The sequence below is a fragment of the Teleopsis dalmanni genome, chromosome 2, assembly GCF_002237135.1.
Source record: "Teleopsis dalmanni isolate 2A chromosome 2, ASM223713v2, whole genome shotgun sequence".
Lineage (NCBI taxonomy): Eukaryota > Metazoa > Arthropoda > Insecta > Diptera > Diopsidae > Teleopsis > Teleopsis dalmanni.
In genome coordinates, this window is record NC_051847.1 from 242,667,288 (window position 1) to 242,678,503 (window position 11,216).

General features: G+C 35.3%; 1 protein-coding gene across 1 annotated transcript in view; it reads right to left on the bottom strand.

Moving 5' to 3' along the window:
• LOC119677185 overlaps positions 1–11,216 on the bottom strand; it is a 28,499-nt gene that overhangs the window by 14,239 nt on the left and 3,044 nt on the right. The window lies entirely within an intron of this gene.

The window sequence follows — 11,216 nt, forward strand, 5'->3', positions numbered from 1 at the left end:
TAATTGAGCGATTTTAATGCTGCTCATTTTTGCTCTATGTATCAGCTGCTGTTTTCTCTATCGTCAAAACATCGTCGATGTCTGACAAAAATTTCCGATCCAAATTCTCCAAATTTTGGTGTTGCCCAAATCTATTAGTGCTAGATGGAGGTCGTTAATGTCTGTACCTTCGTGCGGAAGAATACTTATTTCCTCAACCATCTTATGTATTGGCAAATTTGCCTCACGTTCGGTCGGTATGATCGGTTCTTATGTCCCGAAAGTAATCGTGTCGATCGCTCCTTAAGCAAATGAATAGGAATAGGGCTGAACTTGTACAAAATTCATCAATTGTTTTTTTCATTGTTTCTAGAGATCGGTCGTCGAACCCGATCGTCATCAGTTACCCCCTATTCAGCTCCCTACTGCTGAAGATTCTCCATATATAAGGAAAAAGGCTTTCATTTTGGGTGATCATGAGGTCCAGGAGTTTTTTGTTCTCCACTTTTGCTGCCCTGAGTAGAAAGGCGATCGTCAGGTGCATTCCAGGTATACTGTTCGCGGTGCACGTAGACATGTTGCAGTAGTTTTTACTGTACTTCCGTTTGGAATAGAGTGCATTCCGGATTCTGGTCTGTTTTATTTCGCTGAGTTTTCCTCAGCTGTATTGGTTTTAATGGCTAGTTCGCCTCTTCGCCTCTTGTGATGGGATCGAATGGATTTTTGCTTTTTCAATCGTGTTCTCGGGCATAATGCGTGCCTGGCGATCAGTATTTAGTTGAGTTGCAGTCTATTAACCTTAAAACACAGTATGCTGTCTCTGACTGCAAACTTCAATCCGGTAGACAAGCGTAATCACGGATAAGGGTGATTTATAGTCACTTTGGCATAAATTGATTCGTCTGCATGCTCGATGATGGGGCGGTCTTCCCGAACTTGCAGAAATCACTCTTAGCTACGATGTTCATCCATCGATCTTCCCTGCATGGGTGGCTCTGGCTGGTATCGCTCGTAGAGTCTTTACACTTACTAAGCCCCCTTACCACGACGTGGTAGTAATAACCTAACTCAAGGTACAAAACTATATTCGTAACTGATTATCAATTTTAACACAAACAAATGTGCCAATTCGACGAACTCTTAGTTTTTAATATAAATTTAAAATAATCGTACATTTTGTGAATGCATCAATTCTTTTCCAATTCATGGTTTGTTGCAATCACCACGAGTGAAACTCCTCGATATACTGAAAATTTAATTTCGAATAAACCTAAAAAAAGGAAACATTCAATTTACACTTTTGCAAATCTAATGACGTTGAAATATTATTTTTTATTGGTGCTCTCTGGACATTTAAAATAATTTTAAGCTTCAGCAGCTGCAGAAATGCTGTGATGACAGTCAAATCCGTACAATGAATGTAATGCAATCACAGACTCAAGCTCGAACCAGCACTCCCAGGATCTGCGCATAAACCGCACGTGTAAACACACTTCACAATACTGACGGGCAGGGGGCACGTAATATTCCAGTGTGGCATGCAACACGATGAAAACATTGTCAACTTTACTTGCGTACGAAGCACATCAAACAAATTTTGCACTTTTTTGCATTTTCTGCATTTTTTGCACTTTTTTGCATTTTTTGCATTCTTTTAATTTTTCCAATTTTTTTCATATTTTTTGACATGCCAATCAAAAAGCATATCTGGAGGCGGCAAATTTTTAATACACATTGCATTTCCGGTTGTGCTGCATATGAAGCATATGAAGCTGCAGATGCTGTATACGCTTCATGCATACTTCATATTTGGGGAGTGCAAATGCTCGTCCTTGTCGGTGTGTGTCCGTGCGAATGGAGCTTAAGTATTTCGTAGGATAGTGCAATACTACGCAGTAATTTGCTCACAAAATATTGATGTGCAAACAAAATTGTGTGTAAATGCGGTGTCAACATTGGAAAGTGGTGATTGGCCTGACACGCAATGTTGAAGGATGAAGATTTATAGCAGCATTTTGAGTGGAGCAGGGCTCTTGCTCTATGTTGACACAACTAACTAAAATTGACAAAATTAATGTGCTCATATGTGGCAGTTACTTGCACCATAAAAAACTGAGATGGCTTCGGAGTAGTTTCTGCAGAGTGCTTATGAACAGCATTTTCAGGATGAAATTTTGTTTGCGAATGCAATCTTGTGGTGTTTAATTTCAGACTAGATGACTGGATGCACGCTGTGCAATCAAATTTGAAGGTTTAATGGCATGTCTGCAGAAGGAAAGTAACATTACTTTGTTGTACTCTACTTAGAATAAATCCTTCCTAACATTGGTTTGGCGCAATGAATCAAAATTTTATTAATTGTTGAAGAAAATTTCTTGGTTAATATATATACATTTATGAGTATATATATAGACTACTAGCAGTGTTGCAGATTATATATTAAATTAAGTATATATTGATTTCTAATGAAAATTGGAAATCCTGATAAATATTTTGATTCAGTAATCAAAGTACAAATGCTTAGTAATCTCTCACGTTCTACTTTTGTATAAGTGAAAATGATATATCAGATTACCCAATCAGATTCCGGTGTTTCACTTCAACACTGTCGAAAAACCTTAATGAGTTATATATGCCGCATGCCTGTTTAGGCGTTGGAGTGTACCAGTAGATTTTGTTTCTCACGTTTACATAATAAATTATTTGTGAAGCTATTTTTTACCCCCATAGAGGGGCTCTGGACTAATGAAAGGAGCACATGCACTCATGTTCTTCATAGTCCGATACCCACATAAGACTGACATAGTTCCTCGATGCTAGGGTTTTGAGAAGTTGAAAGCATTCCCAGACCTACATGGATTGGAATAAAGAGTTTGCTAAAGATTGTAGAACTGTTTGGCTGCCTGAAAGAATATATAGTTTGGTACCTCAGATAATCCTGCGTAGGCACTCTCTTGCTCATAGCTCTAAGGCATGGACCTCTGCCTGAAAAATGGAAGCGGCTTTTCCCATTGCGATTGCTTAGCGGAATTTATTAAATGAAGAAGTGATTATCGAAACTGAGAGCTATGTTTAGAGCAAAAACAAATCCTCAAAAATGATATCGTTAGTTAGAAAAGCATTGGAATGAATGTATCACGCTTAAAGGAAACTATGTTGACGCATCAAGTTGAATTTTTAAAAAGTTTCTTATTTCAAGTTCTAAATTCAAATTCATGCCACAAAAAGTTAGTTATTCTTACAGTAGCGTTTTCTTTTGGCTGTAACTGTGATGCCATTTCAATTTATAAAAGAAAATTCAAATTTTTAGTTCAAGCACATTTCCAGACTATAAACCACACCAAACTGTTAGTTTTTGGAAATGGTATTGTTGTTCACGAACAACATCTGGGGTCTCTACACTCTAAATGTAACATTTTAATTTATTTACGAATCCAATCAATCAGAAATTAACTGTTTAATATGACATTTTCCTAATATAATGGATTCCTTTCAATTTGCCCTAAAGATCAACTCGCATTTTTTTACCATCTGGATCAATATGGCCATCTGGATCAAGTTAAAGGGTCAACTGAATTATATACACTTCAAAATTCAAATTTCTAATGAAGTTTATTCCTTGTGAAACTATAAAAACTACCAAGTACTTGAAAATGATGCTTAATTTATTGCTTTTTACACAGACTTTGATTTACCGCTTCAATATTATTAGGAGTATGTTAATGATTCTGATGAATTTTAAATGACACAAAAACTACCATTTCATCCAATATTCCAATTTTATAAAACATATTAAGCCCTATAAGTCGATAATGTTAATAATAAATTTCACATATTGGCTTAAACGTACTCCGAATATTCTTATGAATATTCTTACTTATAAATAATTTTTTATATGTTCTTTATATAAATGAACCATTTATAAAATATGGCGGGTTTTTGACTTTACATATTTTAGTGTAGAGCTCATTCAAATGGTCTATATATAACTAGATATTTAAAATCGATTCCCACCCATTTATTTGCTTTTTCTTAAGATTAAATAATGGTGTTTCGCATTTAGAGTACTTCATTAGGAATACCTTGTGAGGCTGTGTATTCTGGGCGCATCTACGTATTTCCAACATTACTCTACTCTACAAGCTGAAATAGTGTTTGTCGTATTTCAGTTACTTCTTTTGAAAAGCCCAGCAAACTAATGATTTGATTAGCCTGTATATTGAGGCATATGTAATCAACATTACTGTATGCTACAATCTGTGATGAGTTTTGAAGTTCTCTACAATCTTGCTCCATATTCCTCTATCTCGCCTAGAATTCTAATATCTTCATTAATCGAACATATACAATTGGTATAAGCTGGGATGTATTCAAAAATATTTTTCTAGGGTTGAGTGAAATTGTTATGGGGATGAGTTTTTGCTATGGTCTAGGCCACACTCCAAAACCTTTTTCTGTGGTTAAGTGAAATTATGGAATTGTCAAATATTAACTACTTATCATATTTACTTCTCTCTCTGAGACGTATTCGTAATCTAATATAAATAGAATTTCCGACTTAAGCCTGTTGAGCATCAAATTAAAAGTAGAATCACATTTCAGTGTCAAGCATGTGGAAGCAATTTTTCTCGCCTTCATAATTCTTTTTAATTTTAGTTTTTAATTTTCTTCTTCAAATAAAAATGTTGCAATTTCAATGGAATATTTAATTTCAACTCTCTAAGATTAACAACAGACACTTGCCACAGCCAGAAGGATTTAATTTGAATGTGAGCAGCTGCGATTGAAACCATTTTTACATTGCCAAAATGAAAACGAAAATGGCAGAATCGCAGGATGGCAAAATGGCAGAATGGAAAAGGATTCACTATTCCCTTCAGCTTTACTCAGTTTTATTTTGGGTTTTGTCTCTTTTAAAGTGAATGGAAAAAGAAATTGAAAAGTTGCCTGGAACTTGGTCATTAAATGCTTCAGTGATTGCGACAAGTATACCTGCAACTCCAGCAATCCAACAATCCAACAATCCAGCCAGGAATCCAGCAATGACAACTGTGAGCGACGAGTGCAGTGGCAGCCTTCGCCAGGACCACACATACCCACTCGTAACCCAACGTATTTAAGTACGTAATTCTATAGATATATTTTTATTCCATGAGAAAGTAACTTGAGACTTAGACTTGTGTATGTGTAATATATGTACGCGTGTGCATGTGTACGTGAGTTTAATGTGAATGTGTATGTGAATGTGAATGTGTTAAGTGAAATGCAAAGCAGTTACCTAAAACTGTTGTGCAACTGCAAAAAAGGAACGAACTGTGCCGACTCTAACGCTTAACACAAAGCGAAATCCTTGCGGCATAAACTTTTTAATTGAATTTGCTTAAGTTTATTAAATTCCGTCAACTATAAATTTTTATTAGACTTGACAGTGGACTCAGCGGGATCGCTTCCAGCGAAGTAACAAAAAAAACTGACGAAAATACACTGCAAATTATCCTTATAAAAGCGCAGGGAAAAATTATGTTTGTTGTTGTGAATTAAAGTGGAATCGTCCTTTGCTGAGAGAAGGTTAGAGAAGGTTTTAAGACTAACCTGAAAAATTTGGATTGTAATTAAATATGACTAAAAACATAGATTATTTTTTAATTTATTAAACAACTTGTTAATTTAGTTTATTATATCATTTTTTGCAAGTAAAGTATTAGAAAAGCCTTTTTTATAAAAACATTATTTCGTTGGCAAAAAACATGTCTGTGTTTATATGTTATTTTAAGCGCAGTTCCAAAAACTTGAATAGTGTGAAAAGTGTATGAAAAGTGCTTTAAAACACGTTTGGTTTGGTCAGGCTAATCCAGTTAATCGTAAGCCACATATAAACCTATTGATGCCAAACTATATCATATGGCATTAGGAGCACTTGTGGTCTAGTCAAGTGTTAAAGATTGTTTTGTTAACCGCAAGTAATGCAGTTAGATATAGACTTCCTATTATGTTTAACCTCCTTCCAAAATTATGGATGCTTGGTACAAAAACAGAGACCTACAAAAATGTACCTACTACATTGCACGTAGAATTTTCTTCAATCAGGAGTCTCATATTTCACTTGCTGGGTTTGATAAAAAACAAAATTGTAGTATCTGGGAGAATAAGCCAATGAAAGGCAACCAGTTACTGCCAAAACACTAACACATTACTATAATTCACTATATGGGATGGGGAAGTTGGTCTGAAGGTATGCCAGACCTACACTTTTTTAAAAATGAGAAAAGCGTGACTACAACATTTCTAATCGCCATTGCCACAAAAATACCAATATTTTTGGCATCAAATTATATTTATGGAAATGGAAGATATTTTGGCTTTGTTGTGTTAGAAATTTTTTGGAAGTGTTGGATCAAACGATTTGTCACCACTGTTCACCTATGTTTAGAGTAATTTTTAAATGGACAATTATCAAACTCATGAAGCTTTGAAAACCATCCGACCATCCGAACTATTGGCAGCTATATGACGAAAAGTCATCGAATATTATTTCAAAGTTTCCAGTGCTGTAAGATGTCTCGTTAAGATTGTTGAATGTTGTTGTATTTCTCACTTAAGAACCGTGTTTAAACTTTAACATTACTACTAAAAACTATAGAAATTATACAATCTATAACGTATGAAAGCTTGATCGAAATCCACACTTGCGTTACGTTACTTTCGTAACCAGAAGATGTATAGCCCTGTCGTTGTAGCCGCACACAACATTACAAATATTAAGTTGAAGACTTAAATCCCTGCTCGTTCTGTTGCTGTATTTTAATATCGTGTAATAACTTGCAAGTGGAAATTTCGGGATAAGATCTCTTTAAACATCTGCACGGGGTAGCTAGTAACGATTTTTGAACAAGTGAAATCCAATTGCTGACTGGTGTCATTTTTCCTCCTTTAACCAGACAATAATAACTGCAGAACTTGGAAATCTGTCTTATAGTCTCACCGTTAGTTAGTAATAAAAATTCTATTCTATTCTATGTACATTCACCATTACCACCCGCCAAATATATACAGAAATTTTTTAATCAGAGTTGTTTTTCCAATTTTGTTAGTCCCTTCAGCAAATTCTAATTTTGAGACAGTCGTATGAGTAAGAAAGATTGATGTGAAAAGGAACGAGTTTGGTTTATTTCACTTTAGTTAGATTTTTTCACTGAAAACTCTGTTTCTTATGGGAATTTTTAATAACGCTTTCCGTAACAATTCCTCTACTCAATCAAGCACATTAAAAATATTAGACAATAGAACTCATATAGCAGTTTTCTTAAAATCTGAACTTCTATCTGAATATTACTAAGTACAAATTTTGTTTTTCTAGCTTGAATTCACTTTGCTAAGTTTTTCGGGTTTCGGTTCTCAGTTCTCAGACAAAATTTAAGTGAAAATATTTCAAAGCATCATTTAGCCAATAAAATGCATTCCTCGTCCTGGATTCACCGACTTAAAAGGAAAATACCGTTTAAACTTTTTTATGATTATTTATTTTTCATTAATTTCGGTGTTGTTTTGTTGGAGTTTTTTAATTCTGTCATTGGAAGACACAAGCGCTGGCATTAGGAGAATGCAGCAAACTTTTGTAATTAAGTCAACGAAAAATGGTCAAAATACCAGCAAACAACAACGGCGATGACGGAGAAAACATTAATGCCAACGATTAATAGAGTTTAGTAGCTGTGCAAACTGGAACAACCAACAGATACCTTCTGCTTCCTAGCACTAGCACAAGCGTCAGCAATGCATTTTGCATTGACATCTTATCTCGGCCATGGCAGCCACTGCGATATTTTCGCTCGCTTTTGTTATACATCTGCATTGCTGTGGTTAGATGCTTCTAACGATGACAACATTGCGCCACATGCACGGACGCATTACCGCAGAAGCTGCCAGGATGCCGTAAGTCGCTTTGGGGAGAACCATACGTTAGTTAAGATGCAAAAGTTGCACACAAGTGCACACTTAATCACAACTTGTACGCTTCATGCTTGCACAATAGCTCCGGAATGGAATAAAAGTATTAACTGCCGAAGTGGGAATTGATGTGCGGGAAACTTGTCTTGGAGTCGTTCCATATCGTTCTATATCGTTGCCCTATGTATGTTCGTGGGTGTACAGTGCAGTTGATTGTGGTACCGGCGATTTAAGTTGCCAGCAAATATTTTAGACGAAAGTTACAAAATTTGCACAATTTATAAAACCAAGACGATTTTAGGTTGTAATAACTCCTAAGTTCTAGCATTGAGGATAAGAAAACTGTGTTTAAGTTTAAGTTCAGCTTTTAGTTCAATATTCAGAAGAAATTTATTAAATTTCGATATTAAAATCATTGAATGGTTGAAGTCGACAATGTTAGTTCAATAGAAAATTAATGGGATCTCTTTAATGTTGGATATTGAGATCTGCTACGGACTATTTAATTTGTTATGCTTCATGACATGTTACTGAAATTTTTATATAATGCCATCTTACTTTAGATGAAGTATATATAGAAATAGTATATTGAACAAAATAAAGAGGAGAAGGATTATCATAGTTTTCAATAACTTTAAGAAATATTTACATATTTATAGGGATCTCTTCACTGCCAAATAAACATGAGGTTTGATTATTCAAAAATAGTTGACTATCAATTCAGTAGGCACAAAAACACTACTGCGTGTCACTGTCACTCCCTATAGTGCCCTCAATGCTTAATGTTACCTTGACAGTAATCAACGCAGGTCAACATGATTGCTTTTTCTGTTCCCGTTGCTATTTTCGTCGTTGACTTTTACACAAAAATGTCCTGCTGCTCCCTATGCCAACACATGCGCTCGAATGTTCACATAAAAATGTTTCCGGTTCTGCTATTTTCGACAATTAGACATTGAAGGCACGTTTTAATGAAAGCCTTTAGCGAGTGCCGGGCTCAAAGGATAGTGCAGCCTGACACAGCGGTGCCGCTAGCAACATTGACACTATTTGCGTCTGCCCGGATTCTTGTTAATTTATTTCCTTCGCGTTCAATACATAAGACTACAACCATTCACTTTCCCCCGTCCGTTTTCTTCTGCTCAAAACACATATTTTCTCGGTGTTTTTCATTTCTTTTAGTGGAAAATATACTAAAATTTACGCTAAAACCCACAAAAGTTCAGGCAACGTATTTCATTTGGTTCTTTCGTCTGTTCGTCTGTTTGTCTTATGTCCTCGTTCTTCTCTTCTTCAAACGTTAAGAGTTTGCAAAAGGCAATGTACTTCAGCTAAATTGCTAACTTATTGGACACTTCTTCCTGTAGCTCATTTCTCAGAAGTTTGCTTAATGTTAGATTTTCATAAGACTTTTCTGCATAAAATTTGTGTGACGGGGGAGTCATTAGCATTTCGCTTGCCAACCAAATTGCAACGTGGCTTAGTCCTGGTAAATGAAATTTTGGTTATTGCGAAAAACAACAAAGGAAACTGAAAATGATTTAAAAATTAAAAAATTAAAAAATTTATAGTTCGTTTGTTCGTTGGTGGATTGTTGCATTTGAAACGCATTTCTCTGGCATATGGGCAGATACAATTTAATGCCAACTTACCAGGTCCTTAATTGCATAAACGGAAGCGCAGTCATACGACTCCAGTCAGTAAATAGGCACACAGAAAAGGATAAATTTACGTACATATCAATAGATATGAGTGCACCCAGTACAAAATCATAAAATCACATTGCTACATTGTAAAGCTTTTAGCAATCGAATAAGTTTAGGACTTTGCACTACTAACTATCTCTTCCAATTATTTAATCAGTGCTTTATGTACCAAACCCTTTTTTGGTTTTCATTTCTCACGTTAGGTCAACATCATTAACTAGTAACCTACAATGGATTTGTTTTAGCATCAGTGCCTATAGCTTCCGGAAGCATATATATAGTCACACAACTCTGGGGCACATGTTTATAAAAATGTACACCCCTCTAGGAAATGCATCATACCGCAATTGTTGCCTAGAGGTAAATGCTTTCAAACGATTTGTAGTGCATTTAACATTATTTGCACCTTTCCGTGCCCGCGTTTTAGCTCAAATATCTGTTCATACAGACATATATATACGAGTATACATGGATTATGTTACATACATACCATATGTGTCCATTTGTATCTCGCACGCAATGATGCGATGTGTGACAGCGTCGGAATTTATCCTGTGGGATTTACTTTATTTCTCTATTTAATATGAAAATACATAAAAGGCGCTAAATTAAGCTACTAGGAATACAAAATTTACTCTTAATGCACCGTTAAACACGGGACTATCTGCGAGGGGCGTCAACTATGAATATTTGCTGCTGGTGGCTGAGCGGGTGTGTGTTGCTCTGAACCTCACTAAATGCGAAACTTGTTCACGAGGTTTCATGAGGACACAAAGTGAATGGTTAGGTTCCTGCGGCTATTTATTTCGGCTGAACGGTATGCAAATAGACTTTAATCAATTTTATATGTATTTGTGACAGTTGCTAGTCTGAACTTATCCAAATCATTTTTTCATTTCAATTTCACACGCTTTGTATATAATTCCGTTTTTGATTAAAATATAAAAAAAATTAATACAGACAAATTCTGTTTTTTTTTAATGTTACAATGAACCAATATGAGTCTGTGGAAGTGAAAACGATTTCTTAGTGTCCTGTCTCATAGTTGCACTATTATGCAAGTATCTCTTATAGTGTCTACACTGTGATGACTCACATGTACCTTTACATAGTGCTCATAATATGCTTAATAGCTCCTTGTATACATATAAAGTGCCATTCACTACTCTGTTTTGCAGTCCGTTAACTTTAAGACAATTGGTGGTAAGAATTTTAACAGAAATTTAACAAAAAGCTTAAAACCTTAAGATATAAGGTTATACTTCTTATATGGTTTCAAATTGATTTAATTAAAAAATTTATTTAAGAAATACATTGTGACCGAAAGGTTTCCGGAAATTTAAATAAAACGCAAAATTCTTAATCTTCATCAATATTTATTTTATCTCCTTCAAAATATGCTCCATTAGAAGCGATACACAAATGCCAACGTTTCTTCCAATCATCAAAACATTTTTTATAGGCGCTTTCCGGTATGGCTTTGAGTTCCCTCTGCGAATTCTGTTTTACGTCTTCTATGGATTCAAAACGCGTTCCTCTGAGTGGTTATTTGAGTTTGGGAAACAGGAAAAAGTCACACGGTGC